Source organism: Amblyraja radiata, chromosome 2 (genome assembly GCF_010909765.2).
Source record: "Amblyraja radiata isolate CabotCenter1 chromosome 2, sAmbRad1.1.pri, whole genome shotgun sequence".
Lineage (NCBI taxonomy): Eukaryota > Metazoa > Chordata > Chondrichthyes > Rajiformes > Rajidae > Amblyraja > Amblyraja radiata.
In genome coordinates, this window is record NC_045957.1 from 132026822 (window position 1) to 132053796 (window position 26975).

At 44.5% G+C, this 26975-nt stretch overlaps 1 protein-coding gene across 1 annotated transcript in view; it reads left to right on the plus strand.

Moving 5' to 3' along the window:
- gpr158 (G protein-coupled receptor 158) overlaps positions 1-26975 on the plus strand; it is a 636863-nt gene that overhangs the window by 601873 nt on the left and 8015 nt on the right.

The window sequence follows — 26975 nt, forward strand, 5'->3', positions numbered from 1 at the left end:
AAGTTTCCCAGTTCAGTTTGAACTTATCAGTAATGTGGCCAGAAGTTAAGAAATTCACACAGTAAGATATCCTGCTGCTCTGCAAGGTACATTATTTAATAAGGCTTCCCAGTTCAGTAATGTGGCCAGAAAAAAAACCTTGAAATTAATATATTCTATTGTATGGTGTGGATTTGAACTTTTTCATTAATCTATATTTACTGCTTAGCAACTTCTCTGGTCTCACTAATTTATGCAAAATTTGAAATGATAGTGTTTTAGTTTACAAAATGTTTGTTTATATTTCCAGCTGAATTTCAAGTGTGTGTGTCCAACTTTTATTTCGCATAATCTGTAAAGTTTAAAATATCAATGTGAAAAGAACGATGTTTTTTTTAAACTTTCTGGTTTGCTGCCTTTGAGCATGATCACCCATTTAATGACATCACTTGATGACATCTTTTGATGACATCACATCCACAAAGCTCCAATATTGGGCGTTTGAAGGGTATCGGGAAAAGGGAGGAGAATGGGGTTGAGAAGGAAAAATAGATTAGCCATGGTTGAATGGCAGAGCAGACTTGATGGGCAAAAAGCCTAATTCTTCTCTTATGGTCTCAAGATCTTTTGATATTGGAAAATAAGAAATTCAATTTGCAGAGTTCAGCCATTCTTTGTGAATAGCTTTCTTTGATGACATAGGCAACTGCTGATAATTTACCAGCTACAATATTAGAGTTTAAATTGCTTGTTAAATCTTTTTTCATGAAATTACATCAAAGTTGGATTTTTTTTATAGATACAGCGCGGAAACAGGCCCTGGGCCCACTGAGTCCGCACCGACCAGCGATCCCCGCACATGAACACTATCCCACACATACTAGGAACAATTTATACATACACCAGACCAATTAGCCTACATACCTGTATGTCTTTAAAGTGTGGGAGGAAACCGAATATCTCGGAGGAAATCCACGTGGTCATGGGGAGAACGTACAAACTCCGTACAGTCAGCACCCATAGCCAGGATCGAACCCGGGTTTCTGTCGCAGCAAACGCTGTAAGGCAACCACTCTATCACTGCGCCACTGTGCCCGCCCACCATGCCGCCCAATAACTGATGCTTTCAGCTTGTTGGACTCAGATCTAGTGGATCGCAAATTCAAAGAGTGAGCCAGCATCATTTCAATGACCTGTTCTTATTAAGATTTCCCCATTATTTGTGCTGGCTTTTCAAAACAATCTGATCAAAGAAGGGACACAAAGCAAAATCCTGAAATGAGCTAAAAATGATTCCCAAAATTAACCAGAATCTTTCAGTTAAATTGCCAATTAACCAGAATTTTTCAGGCAAATTACTTACTGAAATAGCTTTGGGAAAGTAGTTTGTAATGGAACAGAATAGTAAGATTAAATGAGAACTTACCAGTTTGAAGTTTGATCTTTATTTTATGAGGAGTAACGTTGAGGGATTACGTGAAGAACCCGCCAGGACGCATGTGTGTCAATCTTCAAAGCAGCGGTGTGAAATCACAGATAACAGTAAATGAACTGAACATAGTAAGATTAGAGAAATAGGATACCAGTTGAACTTTATGATCGAGGGTGGGCGTGGAGGGCACGTAATCCCTCAACGTTACTCCTCATAAAATAAAGATCAAACTTCAAACTGGTAAGTTCTCGTTTAATCTTACTATTTTACTTCGGAGTCACGTGAGTGACTACATGAAGATTTTAAAGCTCTGTGATTTCATGCCGTGGAAACAAGTCCAGGCATCATACACAGCATCAGTGGGCCAATGATGAGTGAACATTAATATTGCATTCAGACATGACATAGATATAGACATGTTGATGCTATTAATGAACAATAGTGGGAATCGTAACCTCCCTCAACCTGGAGGAAGTATGAACCATACCTAACATGGAGTTGGCAATAGCCTCGATATGGCAATAGGTTTATTCTGAATATTTGTACAGATTAATAGTTTGACCACCCTGTAGCCGATAGGATGTGGTCCATAACCCTGCTGCTGAGGTATAGCGGTCCTGGTAGAGTGAGACTCAATTTCAATGTACACTCCTGTATATGCCAGACCCATTTAACCCTCTGGAGAAGGTTTGTAGTGATTCCTTCTAACGAGGTTTTATGTAACTAACAATATTGCTAGTCAGAGTCTATGAGGCTCTTAGGGACCTTGACATACTGGTGTAGATGCGTGATCACAGGCAACCCAAGGTCCATGGGATATGCAACATCTAGTTTGGTCTGTGTCCCTGTCTACTCTGCTTGACTAATCATAAACAAAACATGTTATTATAACATGTTATGATCATCCTATCCAGTGTAGCAATGACTGGACCCGTAGCGCTGTACTCAGCGCCATGGCATAACCACTAGTACGCGAGTTAGACCAAGGACAGGGATGTTGCTGGTGCCCATCGGCGAAGTGATGTAGCACAATGTTAACAACCCATATCTCTGCGTCCCTAGGCCTAGGAGGTTTTTAGTTGACGATACCCTTCGTAATCTAGACGTCAGAGGGTGAGACCGGACAGAGTGGTTTATGTTCTCAGCAGCCAAATGAAGAGGAGGTACTTCAGGCACAGTAAATGGAATTTTAACTTGATGTTATAATCCCATAAAACTGAATTCCAATGTGTCAGTCATCCGTGCCGAGTTAAACGTAAAGAAGAATAAACAATACTTCCCATCCCCTATGCGGTTTGCTGCTATTTGATGCTATCTCTGCAATCTGCAGTGGGCACTCCTAATGCTTATGGTTTGACAACCCGAGCCGCAGGAAACGGTTTCTCAGAGTCTGTAAGTCTATGAGTTGATTATACCATGCAGAGGATGGTTTCAACATCATAACTGAACCAGCATCTTTTTTGTCCGGAAATAACCATGTAAAGTTTTATGCTCATTCCCCACATCAGCGGGAACCATAGGTATATAACCCAGGCAGGCACTATGAAAACCCGGAAGCGGGAATCTTGCTGAATTTTGCAAGACCCGTCTATTGAGGCCAAATGGAGGAAGACATAAAAGAACATTCCTCCCTAGTGTAGCGAGAATGCACTCTTCGCCACTAATATGCCTCGTATTTTTTGCAACTGTTGATTGAGCCTGGATGCAAGCATTTCAATCGTTAGTGTTCCATCGATCCACAATGCCATTAAATACTTTGTGATCACACATTCATTCTGTGTTGTCGTTGATTTTGCATAATAATACACCAGTGCTAAATGCGGTTTGGTAAAACTATCACCGGATACTTTGATTTGATTGTACCTTTGTGATTAACATATACCACCACCAAAGTGTATCACCTTGGACTTGTGCATGCAGGTTATGCATATCCACACGCTCTTTAATGCACAGAATGCACCTGGTGTCCATTGGCAGTTGATACCATGACTGAACACTTGATAACTCATGCTAATCCCATCTGCCTCCGTAACTAGAGATGGTATTAGTAGATTTCCCATCTTTGGGCAATAGCATCAGTTTGGAAATGACTGAAGATTTACAGATGAGAGATTTTTAGTGGAGCAATGCTGAATACTGTTCGTCCATCATTGTGACTTTGTTAGTTTCAGCTGAGAATAGCAGAGGTCTAATCTTTTGTCTCAGAGCTGATCCCAGACAAATAAATGGTTCGATTGCATCCCAATAATCAATAGTTTCAGTTGGTATCAACTTAATTTGAATTTAACTGGACGGGTGAGAGCCTCAATTTCTCAAATATAGCTATGTGGCTGATAAGGCTAATTTAGTAAAATACAGTATGTTCAATATCATCCAGATTGGCCATGCCACTTATTTGTTAGCTCTGTGCAGTCGAAGCACTGATTGTAGTGATTTGATAAATGATCTGGAAACTGAAGTTAGCCCATTCTGCAACGTTCCTGAGTGTATCATTGCCTCATCCAGTTAAATTTCAATTATCTTCAACCCTGTGAGAGGAAATTATCACATGGAAGTTATTCAGAAATGTCTATACTGCACATGCGGGTTGAGGCTGTTGAAAATGATCAGTCCACATCCCATATTGTGAGCCTGCCTTGAAAGGCAACTCCAACCATACCTGTTGTGCAGTATAAACTAATCTTATGTTATCCCAAACCGGTGTAAATATTCAAACCAGTTTAAGTATTACCAACTTGTATCCGTGACAGGAGACATCATCGATGTGGCTCCATACCTTTATCCGAATGGGTGGACTTATGCAACTCGACCCAGGAGCTGCCTCAACCATGTGTGCATGATTTTGCACCTGCTCCTGGGAGGTAGAGGAGCTCGAGTACGGGGTTGGCGCATCTTCCAGGAAGGCCGTTCTGGGCTGTGGCCTAAAAAATACCTTTGTTCTGGTTGTACGGCCTTCAAGCTTTCACCAGCTTCAGTGCATCGTGGTTTGCTGGTGGGTGCGTAGGGGTGCTGCCGCCTGAGATGTGAGGTCTTGTGTGATGATGTGGCCTTCTTGAGCCCGATGGCCCTCGTCGAGCTCCTGCTACTGGTTGTGTTGTTCCTGCACCCCCAGCACACTTGTGGTATCTTCAGCCAAACCCCTGTCTTCAGAGTCAGCCCAGGAGTGACTCCTAATGCTCCCCTCTGTTGAGGGAGATGCATTATGCAGCCCTCAATAAGGTGCTGCCTTGGGTGTCCTGGGACCCCCTGGTGACTAGACTCCATATTCCGGAGCATGTCACATTGGAGCATCTGCTCCATCAACCGCTCCATGCGGGATATGCGATCACAGTTGCTCCCGCCGGCGGTGAGTCTTCACAGCCCGACTTGTCCGAGTCTTCGGGCCTGTCCGACTTTTTGCTTGGACTTTCCGCAAGTCTGTGGTGTCTATTCCGACTGTGCAGGTGCCAGGTCGGAGACTGATGATCGATTAGTGTATAGGTGTAGCCAAACGCTGCTGACTGCCCGCACTCCTCCGCAGTCAGTCTCCATTTGGACTTAGTCCATGGTTCCTTTCCTGTAACACATCCTCACAGAAATAGAACTTAAACAACCTGAGAGTAAAGAATTTACCTGCATGTCCTGTTTTAAACCTTCTGCTGCGGGGTCTTGAGGTCCTTGTATGCAGCCGGGGTTCCCTTGTAGTCGGGCCTTGTAGTCGGCACCGGCACCAGTGTGAAGCTGCTGGTTCCAACGCCAGCGGCCCGAGAGGCAAATTCACCTCCGCCCGCACCCGCATTCCGCGGTCTTTAAAGCGGTTATATGTCGGGGGGGTATCCCCGATGTTTTTGGTTATGCCCGAGGTCGTGACCGGTATTCCCTTGACTGGGTCCTCCGGACTTTGTCCCGGGCTTTACAGGACCTCTAAGTAGAGGTTCCTGCAGGCAGATAAAACCTGGAAAAAGTTTTAAAAACTTACCTTCAGGAGAATCGCGTTAAGCCTGCCAGTCGTACGCAATGCGTTATACTATATGACACGCATGCGTCCTAGCGGGTTCTTCACGTAGTCACTCACGTGACTCCGAAGTAAAATTGAGTGTGTGGTGTTACTTAGGGTAGAGTGTTTGGTTCTACTTAGGGTAGATAGACTGGGTTAGAGAAACAATGAAGGTCCTCCTCAATTTTGTTTTGTTTTTTCTGGTTGCTTAATAGAAACATAGAAACATAGAAAATAAGTGCAGGAGGAGGCCATTCGGCCCTTCGAGCCAGCATCGCCATTCATTGTGATCATGGCAGATCGTCCCCTATCAATAACCCGTGCCTGCCTTCTCCCCACATCCCTTGACTCCACTAGCCCCTAGAGCTCTATCTAACTCTCTCTTAAATCCATCCAGTGACTTGGCCTCCACTGCCCTCTGTGGCAGGGAATTCCATAAATTCACAACTCTCTGGGTGAAAAAGTTTTTTCTCACCTCAGTCTTAAATTACCTCCCCTTTACTCCTCTTAATGCCGTGATTAAATCCAGTTCAGTGCCTGTAATGGGATATTATGTTATTAAAAAATGCAAAGATAATTCAGAGTTATTGATTTCATCTGCTCGTGCAGATCACTTCCAGAATAAAAGAAGACCACAGCATACAATATTAATTCCACGGATAACATGATCCAATCTATCTTCAGGGTTCTCACTGTCCTTCCTTGGGTGGGTAAGCTGGAAAACCCCGCAAAAACATTCTCTGTATAGATTTTGGTTTTCAATTGACAGGGCAGTAAAAAAGAGGTGAAAATGACACCGGAAAGCATATCAGACTCCATTAACAATCAACACAGTATATTTGTCCATTCAAGGAGTACACCTGACAAAAGAGATGTGCTAATGGTGTATCAGATGGAACTGGACATTTCATTACGGAAATTTGCCAAGTCAAGACCTAAAATCTACACTGCACTATACTATCAATTCTCCACAGCAATTCCTATCCAAAGAATGCTTCCTTTGAATCAGATATACTGATACGATTAATGAATATTATATTTCCAAGGTGATGAAGGGATTATAAAAGTGCTGGAGTAACTCAGTGGCCAGGCAACATATCTGGAGAACATGGATAGGCAACGTTTCAGGTCGGGACCCTTCTTCAGAGGCATGTGGGCCAAGTGTAGATGGGACATCATGGTAGGCATGGGCACGTTGGGCCGAAGGGCCTGCTTACGTGTTATGACGCCACAAATAAATATTTCTCCATCTGAATATTTTGATACCTGCCAGAAATTGTGTACCTTGGATTATACCTCTCTTCAAACTGTTTGCATTATGGAAAAATATTGAGCCCAGAGTGCACCTACATCAATGGTGGGATTGACCAGGAGTGGACCACTTTAACATCTTATTTATAAAAGATTGCTTCCAGCACGCTACTTTAGTTATACCATCAGGACACCTCAGTGAATGTTGAACCATCCAATTCACAGGCAAGAGTGGCACTGAATTAACCATGCAAAGCAGAGCTCGCAGGAGGAAAATCCATTTATGTCCCAATCTGGATGTCTCCTCAAGGACAATTCTTGAAATTACACTTGCAGACGAGCATCATGAAACTAAGCTTGCTCTGCCATTAATCTTTTCATTTCCATGTTCCTACAACAACAGCAGAAATGCTAAAAGCAGCTGGTGTCCTGGTGCTATCGTAACAACCTGGAGGTCAATGCTCTTAAGACAGTGGAATTGTTTGTAGACTTTAGGAAAGCTCCCCCTCCCCTCCCCCCACTCACCATCATCAACACCACAGTCACATTTGTGGAGTAATTTAAGTTCCTTGGAACCATCATCTCCAGGGATCTTAAATGGAAGGCCACCATCGACTCCACATTCAAAAAGGCCCAACAGCAGATGTACTTCTTGCGGCAGCTGAGAAAATACCATCTGCCATAGGCAATGATGGTCCAGTTTTATACAGCCATCATAGAGTCTGTCCTCACCTTCCTCATCATGGTCTGGTTTGGCTCAGCCACCAAGCACGACATCCGGAGGCTGCAGCGCATTGTTCGATCAGCTGAGAAGGTTGTCGGCTGCAACCTTCCCCCTATCGACAAACAGTAATAATAATAAATTTAATTTTTATAGCGCTTTTCTAAGACTCAAAGTCGCTTTACAATAGTAACAGACAATAGCAAACGGAGAAGCGGCGAACAAACAGCGCCAGCGTCCTCTCCGTGCAGCACATAAAGAAAGAATACAGACATAACAATAATAAAGACATTTAAACATAAAAACATCCCCCCACAATGGTTCCCATTATGAGGGAAGGCACAAAGTCCAGACCCCATCCCCAGTTCACCTATAGTCGGGCCTATTGAGGCCTCCGCAGTTGCCTCCACGAAGGCCCGATGTTCCAGGCCGTTCTCGCCGGGTGATGGTGCTCCGGCATCAGGAGAATCCTCACAGCGGCTTGGGAACCCTGAAACGGTCACTTCCGTACTGGAGACCGCGGCTTCTGAAGCCAACAAGGCCGCGCCGGATGGAGCTCCACCACTAGTGATCTCGTCGAGAGATCCCAGGCTCCCGATGTAAAGTCAGCGCCGCCGCCCGCAGCTGGCCGCTCCTCAGACCCGCAGCTCCGCGATGTTTTTTATCGCCGGTCCCAGCATACCCCCCCCCGCGGCGACCCGGGCAAGGCATCGCCCGCTCCGCGATAGCGCTCCAGCGCTGTGCCGCCACCGAAGCCGTGGTTCTGGGCGGTCCCCGACAGGAAACGCCGCTCCAGGCCCGCTCGTAGGCCGCGAGGACGGGTCGAAACTGCAGCCCGGAGAAAAGCTGCCTCTCCGACCAGGTAGGGACCCTGAAGGATAGTTTCCCCCTCCCCCCCCCCACATAAATTTTTTTAGAGCTCCAAACAAAACACTTTAACTAACTAAAAATAAAAAATAAAGATGAAGAGACAGACAGCTGCTGGCTGGGCAGCCATGCACAGGACAGCGCCCCCACAGGACAACTGTCAGGATTTAATACACTGCAAGGGCCAGGAAGCGAGTGGGTAAGATCATCTCTGACCCCTCTCACCCTGGCCACAAACTCTTTGAAGTACTTCCCTCTGGGAGGTGACTCCGGACTGTCAAAGCTGCCACAGCCAGACATAAAAACAGCTTTTGTCTACGAGCAGTAGCTCTACTCACCAGTCAAAAAGCTGAAGCCTCCTTTGCTCTGGTATTTTATTTCATTCTTTACATGTTTAAATTATAATGTTTTATTTTTAATTGTCTACCGTATATCGTGCGAGCAAATCACCAAGGCAATTTCCTTGTGCGTATACATACTTGGCTAATAAAATGATTTCAATTCAATTCAGATCAGGCTGCTTCAGTGGGGAGAGTAACAGTGGGGTTCAGTGGGGAGAGTAACAGTGGGGTTCAGTGGGGAGAGTAACAGTGGGGTTCAGTGGGGAGAGTAACAGTGGGGTTCAGTGGGGAGAGTAACAGTGGGGTTCAGTGGGGAGAGTAACAGTGGGGTTCAGTGGGGAGAGTAACAGTGGGGTTCAGTGGGGAGAGTAACAGTGGGGTTCAGTGGGGAGAGTAACAGTGGGATTCAGTGGGGAGAGTAACAGTGGGATTCAGTGGGGAGAGTAACAGTGCTTCAGTGGGGAGAGTAACAGTGGGGTTCAGTGGGTAGAGTAACAGTGGGGTTCAGTGGGGAGAGTAACAGTAGCATTTTGGGTCAGGGACCAAAACACCAAAATTGAAAGACGTCTGAGAAGGGTCTTGACCTGAAATGCCACCCATTCCTTCTCTCCAGAGATGCTGCCTGTCTCACTGAGTTACTCCAGCATTTTGTGTCTATCTTAGATGAGAAGACAAGCATGCTTTCAGTTGCAGAACAAGTGAGCTGATACATGCAGACTAAAGTCGACAAAATGATACTTCCATTAAAAGCCAGCAGTTGAAACAAAATGATACAGGGACAAATTGAAATGTAAATACATTCACCGAAACAAAAGAGAGAGTTTATCTTAAACTAGTAAACTCAGTATTAAATCCTGACAGTTGTCATGTCTCCAGTTGGAAGATGAATTACTGTTCCTCAAGCTTAACCTGGACATCACTGAATCAATGTTTGAGGCCCAAGACAGATAAATCAGAGTGGGCGATGCAGGGGCAGAGAATTAAAGCAATACGTGATTGGACATTCGGGGTTACACATGCAGACTAAATGAGATGTTCCACAGAGTGATCACCCAATCTGCCATTAGTATATCTGATATAGAAGAGGAAACATCAGGAGCAACAAATACAGTAAGCTAAACTTGAAGACATTCAAGTGAATTGTTGCTTCATCTGAAAGACATGTTTGATCTCCGTTCAATGGGAAGAGAAGGATGGGGCATATTTGGTGAGCACACAACAAAAGCTTTTCACGGTACCTCAGTACACGTGACATTAAACTACACTCAAACTCAAACAGTTGCATGAGAAAGGTGGTGTGAAAAGCAGAGTAGCTGGTAGAGATCGAAAAGTGGTAGGGAATGGTCTCTTCTGAATTGAGATGGCAGGGTAGAGGAAGTGGTATATTTTCCATGCAACTGCAGAAGATGTAACACCTGACCCTTTATAAATTCCCTTCCCACCTTACAAGTTCCCAAACAGCCCTTCTAACTGAAGTAATGATTCATTGGCACATCTTCCAATATGGTGCATTGCATGCAATGCTCATCATATGGCGTGCAATGCAGAGACCAAAAAACAGACGAGACAATTGCATTGCTGTCCGCCTTCATTCAGTTAAGGAGGTTAGCCTGGGATTACAGTTGCAGGGCATTTTAATTCGGCATCGCCCTCTACTCCAATTGTCTGCTTTACCCCTCCTGCATTATATACAGTAATAATTGCTTAGTGTCAACTGAAGGAACAACACCTCCAACCCTCTGAACAATATCCAGCTACATAATTCCAAGTCAACCCCCTTTCTTTCCACACATGTGTCTGCATCTTTATTTCAGTTTGTTACATTTTAATTTATTTCAATTGTCAGTTCCGAAAGTAATTTTTATCTTGACAGCTTTGGTCTGCACCTTATCACATATATCATCTTCATTCTTTCCATCTCCCCGCAGCAATAGCTTAAAATGCTCTTGTCCTAGAATGTAGAGCATAGAAAAGTACAGCGCAGAGCAAACCCTTAACCCACAATAACCATGCCGAACATGATACCAAGATAACCTACTCACATCTGTCTGACGTGATCCATATCCCTCCCTTTCCTGCATATCCACGTGTCTATCTAAAAGTCTCTTACACACCACTATCCTATCTGCCTCCACCATTGCCACTGGCATTGTGTTCCAGGCACCCACCACCCTCTGCAAAAAACACCTCCCCCCACACATTTCCTATGGCCCTCTCGCCTTAAAGATATACCCTCTGGTCTGATATTTCCACGCTGGAAAAAAAGTTCTACTGTCTACCCTATCCATACCTATCAGTATTTCATATACTTCTGTCAGGTCTCCCCTGAATCTTTGGTGTCCAGTGAAAACAATCCAAGTTTTTCCAACCTCCCCTTGTAGCTAATACCCTCTAATCCAAGCAGCATTTTAGTAAACTTCTGCATCCTCACCAAAGCATTCACATCCTCCTGCATTGGGGAAACTGCTACTGCACACAACACTCCAAATGCAACCTACACAAAGTCTTATGGAGTTGCATTGTAATGTTCTGACAATTATACTCAAAGCCCTGACCAGTGAAGGTGAGCTACCATATGCCTTCCTTACCACTCTATCTATATGTGTAGCCACCTTTGCTTTTTCCACCCTTCCTTTTCACTCTACTAGCAGGCACTCTTGCCCCGGCCAGTACGGAGAAGTGTTGTCTATAATTAATGAGGCAGCCTCACTTCATCCAGCAGGCTCAGCACAACACAACCCCAAGGAAGCACACCCTGTTATAAGTAAAAACTCAGCCCCTGTGTCTTTTGTTGCTGTCTTTTCGAATACATTTCACTGAAGTGCACTTTTTGTCTGTGCACCATCCGCTGCTGTAATTGACTTGAAGCATAATGAGACAAACTCCTGAAGCTTGAAATTATACACAAACTGCACCCACCAGCTGTCGCATTCTCAACCTCCAGTCCCAAACATTTGTCAGATCATACCGGCATTTTGTGAGTGATGCTTTGCTTTCGTAAATACTGTTGATTTGTTTTGGAAATTAAATATGAAAAGACTTACCTGTGTTTGCACCTAATGACAGCTTTGTATGATCAGAATCTAACTCGTTGCAAATCCCTCTGAATCAGTCATACCCTCATACACAATCAAACTCTGTGAACGCTGTTTACCCTGAGAGCTTGGAAGGAATTTCATTGCATCTTCATGCAAATAACAATAAACTCTGAATCTGGTTGCAGAACAGATTTTAATTCTGCATACATTTGGAAAATGCATGCATTTGAGACTCTAATTTCATCACAATATGCCTCAATATGTTCTATGCCTAATTCAGATGTTTTGTCATCATGTCTTTTCCTATCCACTTGTATCAATGTCAGATATAGATAGAATAGGGTACAATTATCAAAACATTAAAAGGATTTTAATTGTAGTATAGTCACAGAGATATACTGAACAGAAACAGGCCCTTCAGCACAACTCGTCTATGCCATCCAAACTAGCCTCACTTGCCTGCATTGGCCCAGAAATTTGTATTGACTGGGATTTACGTAGAAGGATGAGAGGGTTTCTTATAGAAACATATACCAGACTGATTCCTGGGATGTCAGGACTTTCATATGAAGAAAGACTGGATAGACTCGACTTGTACTCGTTAGAATTTAGAAGATTGAGGGGGGATCTTATAGAAACTTACAACATTCTTAAGGGGTTGGACAGGCTAGATGCAGGAAGATTGTTCCCGATGTTGGGGAAGTCCAGAACAAGGGGTCACAGTTTAAGGATAAGGGGGAAATCTTTTAGGACCGAGATGAGAAAAACATTTTTCGCACAGAGAGTGGTGAATCTCTGGAATTCTCTGCCACAGAAGGTAGTTGAGGCCAGTTCATTGGCTATATTTAAGAGGGAGTTAGATGTGGCCCTTGTGGCTAAAGGGATCAGGGGGTATGGCGAGAAGGCAGGTACAGGATACTGAGTTGGATGATCAGTCATGATCATATTGAATGGCGGTGCAGGCTCGAAGGGCCGAATGGCCTACTCCTGCACCTAATTTCTATGTTTCTATATAAAAGTCTTAAAGGATTGGTCAGGCTAGATGCAAGAAAAATGTTCCCGATGTTAGGTGAGTCCAGAACCAGGGGTCACAATTTAAGAATAAAGGGTAGGCCATTTAGGACTGAGATGAGGAAAAACTTCTTCACCCAGAGAGTTGTGAACCTGTGGAATTCTCTGCCACAGAAGGCCGTAGAGGTCAATTCACTGGATGTTTTCAAGAGAGAGTTAAATTTAGCTATTAGGGCTAAAGGAATTAAGGGATATAGGGAAAAAGCAGGAATGGGGTGCTGATTTTAGTTGATCAGCCATGATCATATTGAATGTCGGTGCTGGCTCGAAGGGCCGAATGGCCTACTCCTGCACCTATTTTTGTATGTTTCTAAATGCCCACAACTTTCCGCTCCATGCACCTGTCCAGATGTATTTTAAATGCCATAATTGTACCCACCTCAGCCACTTCCCCCCGACAGCCCATTCCATGTACACACCACCATCGGTGTGAAGACGTTGTTCCTCACACTACTATGGGGGGGGGGGGGGGGGTGGGGGAATGGGCCGAGTCACCAAATCTAGGCCCCCCGATTTTAAATACTGCTTCCTGCTAACTGGTTGGCATGCAGCAAAAGCTTTTCACTGTACCTTGGTACATGTGCCAATGAACTAAACTGAAACTGAGAAGGTCACCCATCAACCTCCAGCATTCCAGACAAAAAACAAGCCAGTATATCAAGCCTCTCCTCATAACTCAAACCTTCCAGGCCCAGAAACATTCTCATTAATCTTTTCCAGTTTAATGACTCATGCCTAACTGTGCACAGTACTCCAAATGCGGGCGGAGCACCAAGGCAAATTCCCTGTATGTGAATACTTGGCCAATAAACCTGTTCATTCATTCATTCATTCATTCATTCATTCATTCATTCATTCATTCATTCATTCATGTGGCCTTACCAGCATCTTGTGCAGTCATAGCATATCCCATTTCCTACACTCAAAACCCTGACCGATAAAGGCAAGCATGCCAAACAATTGCTTCATCTCCCTGTTCACCTGTGTCACCACCTTCATAGAACTATGTACCTACACTCCTTGGCCTCTCTGCTCTGCCGTAGTCCCCAGTACTCTACTATTTACTGAGTAAGTCCTGCCCTGGTTTGTCATACCAGGACAGGATTTACTCCAGTCCGTAATAACCCTCTTATTACCTGCCCTGGTTTGTTATACCACGGCAGAGTTGCTACCTTACAGGGTTTGCAGTGTCGGAGACACGGGTTCAAACCCGACTAAAGGTGCTGTCTATACGGAGTTTGCACGTTCTCCCCGTGACCATGTGGGTTTTTTCTGAGATCTTCGGTTTCCTCCCGCACTCCAAAGACGTACAGGTTTGTAGGTAAATTGTCCCTAATGTGTGTAGGATAGTAGTAATGTGTGGGAGTCGTTGGTCTGTGCAGACGGTTGGATGGTGGGCCAAAGGGCCTGTTTCCGTGCTGTATCTCTAAACTAAAATGCAAAACCTCACATTTGTCACACTTAAACTCCTTTTGCTCTTCCTTGGACCGGGAGATTAAGATTCTGTTGTAATTTTAAGTAATCTTCTTTGTTGTTAACTACTGCACTAAGTGTACGCCATTTGCACACTCACTAATTACACCACCTACATTCAAAAACAATGAACAAACAATGAACAGTGCACTTGGCACCAACCCTTATGGTTCACCACTTTTTACAGCCCTCCAGTCTGTGATAACACCTGAACACTGCCCTGTGTTTTTTCCTTTCCGTCAATTTTGTAACCAATTGGCGAATGCCATGTAATCTAACCTTCAAGACTAGCTTCCCATGATTGACTCCAGCATCATCCCCACCACCGATGTCGGTCTAACTGGTCTATAATTCCCTGTTTTCTCTCTCCTGGCTTTCTTAAAAAGTGGGATAACATTAGTTACCCTCCACTTCACAGGAACTGTTTCTGAATCTATAGAACATTGGAAAATTATCACCAATGCGTCCATGATTTCTAGAGCCACTTCCTGGGATGCAGACCATCAGCCCTAGGGATCTATCAGCCTTCAGTCCCATCAGTCTACCCAACACCATTTCCTGCCTAATGTGAATGTCCTTCAGTTCCTCCGTCACCACAGATCCTCTGGCCACTAGTACATCAGGAAGATTGTTTGTGTCCTCCTTAGTGAAGATGGATCCAAAGTACCTGTTCAACTCATCTGCCATTTCCGTGTTCCCCATAATAAATTCACCTTTTTCAGTCTTCAAGGGTCCAACTTTGGTCTTAACTAATGTTTTCCTCTTCACATATCTAAATAAGCTTTTACTATCCCCCTTTATATTCTTGGCTAGCTTATGTTCATACCTCATCTTTCCTCCCCATATTGCCTTTTTAGTTATCTTCTGTTGTTCTTTAAACATTATCCAATCCTCTTGTTTCCCGCCCATCTCAGCTACGTTGTACTTCTCTTTTATTTTTATACTGTCCCTGACTTCCCTTATCAACCACGGTCGCCCCTTACTCCCCTTGGAATATTTCTTCCTCTTTGGAATGAACTGATCCTGCACCTTCTGTACTATTCCCAGAAATACCAGCCATTGTTGTTCCACTGTCAACCCTGCTAGGGTATCTTTCCAGTCAACTTTGGCCAGCTCCTCCCTCATGGCTCCATAGTCCCCTTTGTTCAACTGTAACACTGACACCCCCGATTTACCCTTCTCCCTCTCCAATTGTAGATTAAACCTGACCATATTAGAGAGACTACTGAGGAGATTTACTAGAATGTTGCCTGGGTTTCAGCAACTAAGTTACAGAGAAAGGTTGAACAAGTTAGGTATTTATTCTTTGGAGCGCAGAAGGTTAAGGGGGACTTGATAGAGGTCTTTAAAATGATGAGAGGGATATACAGAGTTGACAGCTTTATCCATTGAGAGTAGGGAAGATTCAAACTAGAGGACATGATTTTAGAATTAAGGGACAGAAGTTTAGGGGTAACATGAGGGGGAACTTATTTACTCAGAGAGTGGTAGCTGTGTGGAATGAGCTTCCAGTGGAAGTGGTGGAGGCAGGTTCGATTTTATCATTTAAAAATAAATTGGATAGGTATATGGACGGGAAAGGAATGGAGGGTTATGGTCTGAATGCAGGTAGATGGGACTAGGGGAGAATAAGTGTTCGGCACGGGACAAGAAGGGCCGAGATGGCCTGTTTCCGTGCTGTAATTGTTATATGGTTATATGGTTATATTTTGGTCACTACCTCCTAATGGCTCCTTAATCTCAAGTTCCTTTATCAAATCCAGTTCATTACATAACACTAAATCCAGAATTGCTTTCTCCCTGGTCAACTCCAATACAAGCTGCTCTAAGAAGCCATCACAGAGGCACTCCACAAACTCCCTTTCTTGGGGTCCCGTACCAACCTGATTTTCCCAGTCTACCTGCATGTTGAAATCTCCCAGAACAACCGTAGCATTAGCTTTAGTACATGCCAATTTTAACTCCTGATTCAACTTGCACCCTATATCCAGGATACTGTTTGGGGGCCTGTAGATAAGTCCCATTGGGGTATTTTTACCCTTACAATTCCTTAGTTCTATCCATACTGACTCTGCATCTCCTGTTTCAATGTCACCCCTTGCAAGGGACTGAATTTCATTCCTCACCAACAGAGCTACCCCACCCCCTCTGCCCACCAGTCTGTCTTTTCGATAGGATGTAAATCCTTGAATATTCAGTTCCCAGCCCTGGCCCTCTTGCAGCCATGTCTCTGTAATTCCCACAACATCATTTCTAACTGATTTCTAACTGAGCTTCAAGCTCGTCCACTTTATTTCTTATGCTTCGCGCATTCATATACAACACTTTGACCTCGGTATTCACCTCCCCTCTCACACCGGTCCCTATTGGCCCTGTCCTTACTCTCTTATCCCTTCTCGAACTTTCCTTCCCATTAATTCGAGAGTCTTTTGTAACTTTTCCTGTGCTCACTTCCTCTTCAACTCCATCTTTATATTCCCAATTTGTCAATCCTTCCACCCCACTATTTAGTTTAAAGCCACACGTGTAGCCTTAGCAAACCTGCCTGCCAGAACATTGGTCCCCCCTCCAGTTGGTCCCCTTTTGTACAGGTCACTCCTACCCCAGAAGAGATCCCAGTGGTCTATAAATCTAAATCCTTGCTCCCTGCACCAGCCCCTCAGCCACACATTCAGATCCCCTATCTCCCTGTTCCTGTTCTCACTAGCACGTGGTACTGGGAGCAATCCAGAGATAACCACCCTAGAAGTCCTGCTTTTCAGTCTTCTTCATAACTCTCTGAACTCACATTGCAGAATCTCCTTCCTCTTCTTCCCGATGTCATTTGTGCCTACGTACACAACTATTGCCGGCTGTTGACCTTCCCTCTCGAGGATGTTCTGAATTCAGCTCGTGACATCCTGAACCCTGGCACCAGGGAGGTAACAGACCATCCTCGCATCTCATCTGCCGCCACAGAATCTCCTGTCTGCTCCTCGGACAATGGAGTCACCCACCACTATAGCTCTGCCCGACGTCGGTCTCGCCGGTCGAGTCCCATCTCTAGGATTGGAGCCACCGACGTGTCCACCGCTCGGACTGGAAACATCGTCTCCCCCGACAGTTCCCAAGAGGGCGTACCTGTTTTCATTAGGCACAGCCACCTGGGTCTCCTGCAGTCCACGGTTACCACCCTTTCTCTCAGTCACACATCTTCGTTCTTCCCATATCCTCGGCGTAACCACCTCACTGTAGGTCCTGTCCAGGAAACTCTCATTTTCCCGAATGGCCCTGAGGTCATCCAGCTGCTTCTCCAGTGCCCCAACACAGTCCTTCAGGAGCTGAATCTGGACACACGTGCTACAGTAGTAGCAGCCAGAGGCTCCATCGGTGTCCCTGGCCTCCCACATCCTGCAAGCATCACACTGCCACATATTACCCATCATGTGGAGGCCAAGTCACTGGATGGATTTAAGAGAGAGTTCGATAGAGCTCTAGGGACTAGTGGAATCAAGGGATATGGGGAGGGCAGGCACGGGTTATTGATTGGGGCCGATCAGCCATGATCACAATGAATGGTGGTGCTGGCTCGAAGGGCCGAATGGCCTCCTCCTGCACCTATTTTCTATGTTTCTATGTGTTCACCAAGTCCCGTCCTCTCCAGCTTTTTGCATAGTCTCCTCTCCTCAGCTTCATAGCCGAAGACTCTGGAGCTAAAGACTCGCATTTTTCTCACAAGGCATTTCCCTCGACAAGTCACTCCCCGACAGCAAACCTTGCTTATATTGGCTGATAACTTGCCCAATTTGTCACTTCACCAATTAACCAATTTGCGAATAGCTTACCTTACAGCCAATCACCGAACTCCGTCCTGCTGCTCCCGAGCTTGAAGGAATGTGTTCCTAGCTGGTCGGGCTCGCTTTTAAACTAACCGCTCCTGAAAGGCAGTGACGGAAATCGCTATCTAAATATGGAGGAGACCGGGGGACAGGGGGGACACAATTTTTGGCGGCCGCGCGTGCATGCGCACACTCACACACACACGCAAAGCTTCGAAGGCTTCTGCCGTGGGCCCTGTGAACGGTAATTACAGTTCAATCCAGCGCTACATGCAGCTCAACTCTGCCTGTCTCGCCAGGTTAACCTACAGCCCTGCCTGGACTGATGGAATACCAGTGCAGAGTCGTGGAGCTAGTGCTGCTTCTCTGCACTGGCTGTAAGCCTGGGCCATATTTCCCTTAAGTCCAGGCAGGGCTGTAGGTTAACCCGGCAGGAGAGGCAGAGTTGAGCCGGGTTTAGCGCTGCTTCTCAGCACTGGCTATGGGCCTAGGGGCCCGTCTGACTCCCGACATCTCTGGCCACCCCCGGGGGAGAGCACTTCGGTGGGGACGGGGATGGTCCAGTGGGGATTCGGCAGTGATTGCAGCATCGGAGAGCCAGCCGGGATCGATCCTGGCAGCGGATGAGACACAGATCTGTGTCCAGCAAAGATGCTATAGGATCTTTGGTGTCCAGGGCTGCCATTGTGACCCTATGACCTGGGCACGTCTCCCTCCTCCAATCATCGCGCTGAATCATCATGTCCTGCCCCCATTGCCTGCTGACCGACGTCTCTCTCGTCCAGTCGGCGCCCTCGATCATCAGTCCCACCCCCACTGTCTCGCGGAAAGCGGAGATTTCACCGGGTTTTAAAATCCGGATTACAAAAAATGGGGGGGATCGTCCCCCACCTCTCAAAACAAAGGGGGGACGTGTCCCCCCTGGCCCCCCGGGATTTCTGCCACTGCTGAAAGGGAACAAAAGAAACTCCCAAGAGCTTACCTTACAGCCGATCACAGAACTCCCTCCTGCCACTTCCGAGTCTCTTGCTGAAAATTGACCCAGACCACTGTAAGGCTTGAACCCATTACCTTGGCACAGATCTCAGCGCTATGCATTGTACAGTAATGAGCTGCCAGAGGAGGTAGTTGCGGCAGAAACTGTAACACCCTTTAAAATACATTTGGACAGGTACATGGATAAGAAAGGCTGAGAGGGATATGGGCCAAACACGGGCAGATTGGACTAGTATGGATGGGGCACATTGGTCGGCATGGGAAAGCTGGGCTGAAGGGCCTGTTTCCGTGCTGTATGATTCTATAGTAAGACGGCAATAATGATTGCACCACGGGCTCCAAAGAGTAGTATGAAAATTTACATTGATGGGAGCCTAGAGCAGAATTTCCAATTACATTACATAGGTGGGCAGCTAGGATGACATGGCACTGCCAATCCCATAATCATTAGGTTGGGTGGTCAGTGCCTAAGGACACACAAGGAAGGGCTTTGAGGGACCAAGGATATGGAAAGCTCGGAGGTTCTTTATCTGTTAAAAAAAAATGTTGTTGTTGAAAATTTGACTTAATATCCAAGTCAGATAAAACCTATGGCATGTCGCAGACATCCGTCAATTTATCAACATATTTAAACAGCAGTGTGATTGAGAATAGGAATCTTTTTCAGGAGCACCTTCAAGGTTGATTGGTGAAGGGCTCCTCTCACCTCTATATTTGAGCCACTTTTGAAAACTTCTTTCATTGTTCCCTTTTATGATTTCCTCTCTCAGCAGGTGCTGTCTTATTCCCTTCCATCTCCCTTTTCATTTCTCCTTTGGTTCCCATTTCTCTACATCTTGTGGCCCTCCATCCATCCCCCTTTTACCGCATTAGTCTCTCGCTATTGTTTCATTATTTGACTCGGGGCCTGAGGAGTAAAATGCATGGCTACAATTTAAAATACTTCTTTATGGTCATTTGGCTAAGGAGATAAACTTCTCTAAAAGCATGAATGAAATATTTCTTGCAATACCTCCTCAAGAAGTGGACGGGGAGGAGAAAGTAAACAGAGCAGCAGCACCCTCTAGTGTTGACAGGGCAGGATGATCATAATGAAGAGCATAAAACAAGCAGCTGGAGGAAGTCTGCAGGTCAGGCAGCATTTTTGGAGGGAAATCGGCAGACAACGTTTCTCGTTCGGGTTGGGCCGCCTAGTCCATTGAGTTATTAGTTTTTGTTCAAAATTCCAGCATCTGCCGTCTCTTGTTTCTCAAGGATAAGAATGATGGTTAGCATGCAAGGTAAAATATCAAGTCCTACCCAAGCCTGACATAGTGGTGATATCCTGGATGGATGTTACTGTGCACGTGATTTGATGGATTAGTGGAACATTGACATTTGATCAGGGACTGCATACAGGCACATTTCAGGAAGGGGGCCTACAGAGATCTAGGAATGGATGACATGGTGACACAACTGGTAGAGCTGCTGCCTCACAGCGCCCAAGACATGGGTTTGATCTTGACCTTGAGTTCTGTCTGTGTAGAGTTTGCATGTCCTTCCTGTAATGGCGTAGGTTTCCTCCGGGTGCTTCTGTTTCCTTCTACATTAAAAGACGTGCGTTTTTGTAGGTTAATTGCCCTCTCTAAATTGCCCCTAGTGTGTAGAGAGTGGATGAGAATGTGGAACGAGATAGAACTAGTGTGAACGGGTGGTCAATGGCTGGCCACATCGGTCTCTGAAAAACTGACACTGTCCAAAAATTCCGCGCGGCAACAGCCTGCCGGCCCGCAGCCGCATTGAGGCCGTACGCACCGCCTCGACTTCGCTCGAACTTCACGTCAACTCGTACGGGATCACTCGACCTCCGCGCGGCCCCCGTTTCCGGTTTGGTCGCACTCGCCGCATGCAGTCACGTGCTTGTGGGACCGGCCCTGTACGGGGATCACTTGACTTCCGCGCGGCCCCCGCTTCCGGTTTGGTCGCGCTTGCCGCATGCGGTCGCATGCTCGTGGGACAGGCCCTGGGTCGCGCTTGCCGCATGCAGTCGCATGCTCGTGGGACAGGCCCTGGGTCGCGCTTGCCGCATGCAGTCGCATGCTTGTGGGACAGGCCCTGGGTCGCGCTTGCCGCATGCAGTCGCATGCTCGTGGGACAGGCCCTTTAGTGCGTCAAAAGGACCTGTTTCCATGCTGTGTCTTTCAATCCATCAACATCAATCAATGAAAGAAACTGCCAGGGCATATGGAGAAAAGTGACCGATGAGTTTCAGTTTGGTACTTTGCAGGTTTTAGCTGGTTCAAGAAAGTTTGTATGGCTTTTGTGGGAATGAACCTTTCCAGCCAAAGTCAGCAATGGATTCAACCTTCTGCTTCTCCATCTTTAGCCAATTCCTGCTGGCAACTTTCCACAAGGTCCATGGTGGTCACGTGTGTGACAGAGTTTAATGTAGAAGGAAACAGAAGCACTCAAAAGAGGTAAAGTTTGTGACCATTACAGATATTCCATTTCAATTCCAAGCAGCTATCTTGTGCGAAGTACAAAATAGCAATTAATTAAATCAGGTCACGTAGAGTGCCATTTGCAATGCATGAATGGCAACTGGTGTGATAAAGATGTGGATCGATTAGAAGAGATGCCAGTTTCGGAATGTGACCCAGGGGGTATGTTAATTCTGGGAGAACACAGACCACACACTGGAGGATTTGTAATTGTGAGGAAAACATGGCCTAATTTTGTGAACAAACTTGCTTCCATTAATCTGTCTGATAAACTCATACGTCCGGGGGTCAACATCTGTGATCCTAAATGCTGCAATTTGTTTGCATTTTTATTCTCTTGGGCAAACAGTATACTCCTCCTTTACTGCAAAAAAACAACAGCATCATTTAGTGTTAATAGAACAGCTCAGCAAAAGACCCTTCTGCCCACAATATCTGTGCTGAACGATGCCAAGCTAAACCAATCCCTTCTGCCTGCATGTGATCCATATCTCTCCATTCCCTGCATACCCATGCGCTGATGAAGGTCGTGACAGATTACAATTAAAACACAAAAGTATTTGTGCTATAACTAGCAATGTTACAAAATTTTGAGATTTAAAAAATCTAGTCTGCAATTTATCTCATCAGATAAATAAGTTTAATTTGACACCTAATTCACTTTCATATCTTCAGTATTAAAAACGTTATGGCCATTTTCATACTCGGAAATTAGCATCTTGTTCCCTATTGCTTTTCCATTGACTTAACACAAAAGCTGTGATCGAGGACAGTCAAAAGCCCATAACTTTCTTAAAAATTAAGAGAATTCTGTAGTCGTTAATATCCAAATGGATCCCGACCCTAAATTAATAATATTGGGCATATCAGAACATTACCTAAAACTCACAATAAACCAAAGACATTTCCTTCATTACAGTATATTAATTGGGAAAAAATTGATATTAAAATTTTGGAAAGGCCCAACAATGTGGATTATAGAGATGTCGGAGACGTTACATTTGGAAAAAATTAGATATGTCTTAATTGACAAACCAGAATTATTTATTAGAATATGGTCTGCATTTATAGATTACTAGAAGGGGTAGATCAGACCGGCACGGAGGCCGGACTGAAGCCTGAACCCAGGACTAGATGAATAGTTATGTTCTCTGACCTACAGACCTATCTCCCAAGTTGTATTATTGATAGTTTATTCAATTTTTCTAATTTCTTTCTTTCTTTCTTTCTTTTTTTCTATCTATAAATATAAATAAATAAATAATTAGAGGCAATGTTAATATGTAACCGATAAAGGAGGATCCCAGCTACTTTGGTAACTGGGTCCCTGGAAACCTGGATACTTAATATGTAATCGCTAAACAAAGTCTGTACCGGTTTGGATTATGATATGCAAATGCCTCTAATAAAACATTATTAAAAAAAAAAAAAAAATTAAGAGAACTGAAAGAAATGTTCAGTTATTATAGATTGAAGCATTCTGAAACAAATATGAAACAATCTTACTTAGATGAAATTAAAGCATATAATTAGTTAGTTACCTAATTGTAGCTAATTACAAAATTCAATTACTAGATCTAAACATCTATCAATTTCTTAAGAATAGCTTAACATTTTTAAATAGCCTAAGTGTCCAAATAACGTTCACAATATAACACAATAATTCACAATATAACATAATTTTTAAATCTCATTGTCATGGATTTATAGGCCAAATGGAAGGAATTTAATGATTAATACCTGTAAATTAATGGCCATTTAAATCATCCTGCGAGTGGGTTTTTCTGGAACGCAATCATTTGGAACGTTGCGGTTTGCGGTGAATTTATACCCCATATCGGCAGGAAAAATACTGCTGGTTCGTATGGGGACTAAATCACCGTTTAAAATGGGAATTAAATGCATCTTAAGGACCACTTTTATACATAAAATAAATATCTTTCTGTTACCTGTCCCGTACCTGAAATCCGTCCCAGTTGTCGGCGTTGACGGCTTTAGAAGCTGATTTTAAAATTACTCCAATGCTGAACTTGTCGGGCGATTAAAAAAAAAATACACAGAACGCCCGTCGGAACGATTCTTCAGCAAAAGCTTGCACTCCAACCAAATATAATCCAGGACAAGGTAGGAAAAAAACACGTTTTAACCCCGCCCCCCCCCCCCCCCCCCCCCCACCCTCAAAGGCGCCAAAATCGCTCACGGCCAGTGGCAGAATTGCAGCGCCACTGAAGGTAAGTATAGTAGCATACCTACTATAACACCAGGATCAGCGCTCAACCAAGAAAACCAAACTGATTATACCAACTTATGCTAAGGACAGCAACTAACTCCATATGCAATAATCAGGGACCTACATGCTAACAAGCACATTAAAAAATGAATCATGTACATGCAAGTATATAATTGTGGTTATCAAGTGGGCACCTCCCTTCAATGGTGTTTTGTTGAGTTAGGCCCACGATACCTCAGGAAGACTCAACAGTTAGTTGACCCCCCTCAATATCCGCTCTCACCACCTATGCTACCAGTATCTAAATAAAGGAAACTATAGACAATTAATTAACTCGAACAAATGCTAAACACTCGCATCCTATCTTCCACTTACCCTGACCCATCATTAAACTCGTAACGCCACAAATATCAATCTTGCATAAAACCAGGATACACTTACACAGAATATACGTACAAAGAAATACACATACCGCCCCCGACTGACACTATTTCTTCTCCACCAGATTCAGCTTGCTCTGATGCCTCTGACATCTCTAACATAGACCATCTATTTCCCTCTGCAGATGCTCTGACCCTTTGAGTTCCTCCAAAGCTCTCTCTTTATTGGCTCCAGATTCCAGCATTTGCAATCCCTTTTGCCTCCACAAGCATATTGTTGAAGCTGTGATGCTACTGTATATTGATGTTGTAAATTGTTACCTTGCAAACTTTCACACAGATGGACTCAGTGGGCTGTTCTGTCCATTCTGTACTAACCGGGACGATTATGCTTATGTACGGGGATAGTCTTGCGGAGCCATATGCAAAACATTTATTTCACTGTACAACCATTGAACCTTTGAAACATTTATCTCATTTGCTTCCTCTCTCAGCAAGTTACTGTTTTGATGAAGGGCCAGTTCCGATACAACGTGGCAAGGCTGGTTATCGAAAATTGTTGAATTCAATGTTACTTGTTGATTTACATCATTTTGATGAATAATGCAACAGGGTCCAGACTGCAGAAATGTTGCATTGAGTGTTGTATGATTTGGCTTGGAACATCTGCACATCCAGTGGTCTGAAATCTCATGAGGATGAGCCAATTTGAACTGTCAGGCCTAATTTTAATATCTGAGGTTGTCTTCCACTTGATGTCAGGGGAAATGATTTATTATGAGAGATTGAAGCACAGCAATAAAAAGATTTCTTCCTGCAATTATATTGGCCCTTTGTGAGACAATTTTGATAACGGTGAACTGTTTTGCTTTCCTCACAGCCAGGGTACTTTCTACAGAGTGAATAATGATTCACTTGACTGATTCCAGGGATGCGGGTTTGCCACATGAGATTGAATAGATTGGGACTATATTCTACGGTATTTCAAAGAATGAGAAGAGACCAAAAATCTTGAAATTAATTTATTGAAACACAATTGTTGTTGTGCTGAGTGCAGGAAAGTCTAGAATCAGGGGTGAATTTTTTTTTAAAGGTCATAGAGGGCTGAGATGAGTAGGAATTTCTGCGTTCAAAACCTGACGAATCTTTGGAAATCTCAACCCCAGAGGGATGTGGAGGATCATTTGTTGAGTTCATTCAAAAGAAAGATCAATGGATTTCTGGATATTAAAGAAATCAAGGAATATAGGGATAGTGCAGGGAAATAGCATTGAGATAGAAGATCAACCATGATTGTGGTGAGTGGTGGAGCAAGTATGATGGTTCAAAAGACCTGCTCCCTCCCCTATTTCTTACGTTCTCATGGCATCAAGGTCAGTGGGCACAAGGCAGCATACAATGAGGACATGTAGTAACTCAGTGTAGGGAGAACTGACACAGGCGATGGTCCACAAAGTTTTTCTGTTCCAATAGACAATAGACAATAGGTGCAGGAGTAGGACTTCGAGCCAGCACCGCCATTCAATGTGATCATGGCTGATCATCCCTAATCAATACCCCGTTCCTGCCTTCTCCCCATATCTCCTGACTCCACTATCTTTAAGAGCTCTATCTAGCTCTCTCTTGAAAGCATCCAGAGAACCGGCCTCCACCGCCCTCTGAAGAAGAGAATTCCACAGACTCACAACTCTCTGTGAGAAAAAGTGTTTCCTCGTCTCCGTTCTAAATGGCTTACCCCTTATTCTTAAACTGTGGCCCCTGGTTCTGGACTCCCCCAACATCGGGAACATGTTTCCTGCCTCTAGCGTGTCCAAACCCTTAACAATCTTATATGTTTCAATAAGATTCCCTCTCATCCTTCTAAACTCCAGAGTGTACAAGTCCAGCCGCTCCATTCTCTAAGCATGTGACAGTCCCGCCATCCCGGGATTTAACCTTGTAAACCTACGCTGCACTCCCTCATTAGCAAGAATGGCCTTCCTCAAATTAGGGGACCAAAACTGCACACAATACTCCAGGTGTGGTTTCACAAGGGCCCTATATAACTGCAGAAGGACCTCTTTGATACTGTACTCGACTCCTCATGTTATAAAGGCCAACATGCCATTCGATTTCTTCACTGCCTGCTGTACCTGCATGCTTACTTTCATAGACTGATGAACAAGGACCCCCAGATCCCGTTGTACTTCCCCTTTTCCCAACTTGACGCCATTTAGATAGTAATCTGCCTTCCTGTTTTTGATACCTAAGTGGATAACCTCACATTTATCCACATTAAACTTCATCTGCCATGCATCTGCCCACTCCCCCAACCTGTCCAAGTCACCTTGCATTCTCATACCATCCTCCTCACAGTTCACACTGCCACCCAGCTTTGTGTCAACTGCAAATTTGCTAATTGTACTTTGAATCCCTTCATCCAAATCATTGATGCATATTGTAATTAGCTGCAGTCCGAGCACCAAGCCTTGCGGTACACCACTAGTCACTGCCTGCCATTCTGAAAGGGACCCGTTAATCCCTACTCTTTGTTTCTTGTCTGCCAACCAATTTTCTATCTATATCAGCACTCTACCCCCAATACCATGTGCCCTAATTTTGTCCACTAGTCTCCTATGTGGCACCTTATCAAATGCTTTCTGAAAGTCCAGGTACATTACATCCACTGTAGTGCACTCCCTTGTCCATTTTCCTAGTTACATCCTGAAAAAATTCCAGAAGATTAGTCAAGCATGATTTCCCCATCGTAAATCCATGCTGACTCGGACCGAACCTGTTACTGCTATCCAAATGTGCGGCTATTTCATCTTTTATAATTGACTCCAGCATCTTCCCCACCACCGATGTCAAGCCTACTGGTCTATACTTCCCTGTTTTCTCTCTCCTGCCTTTCTTAAAAAGTGGGATAACATTAGCTACCCT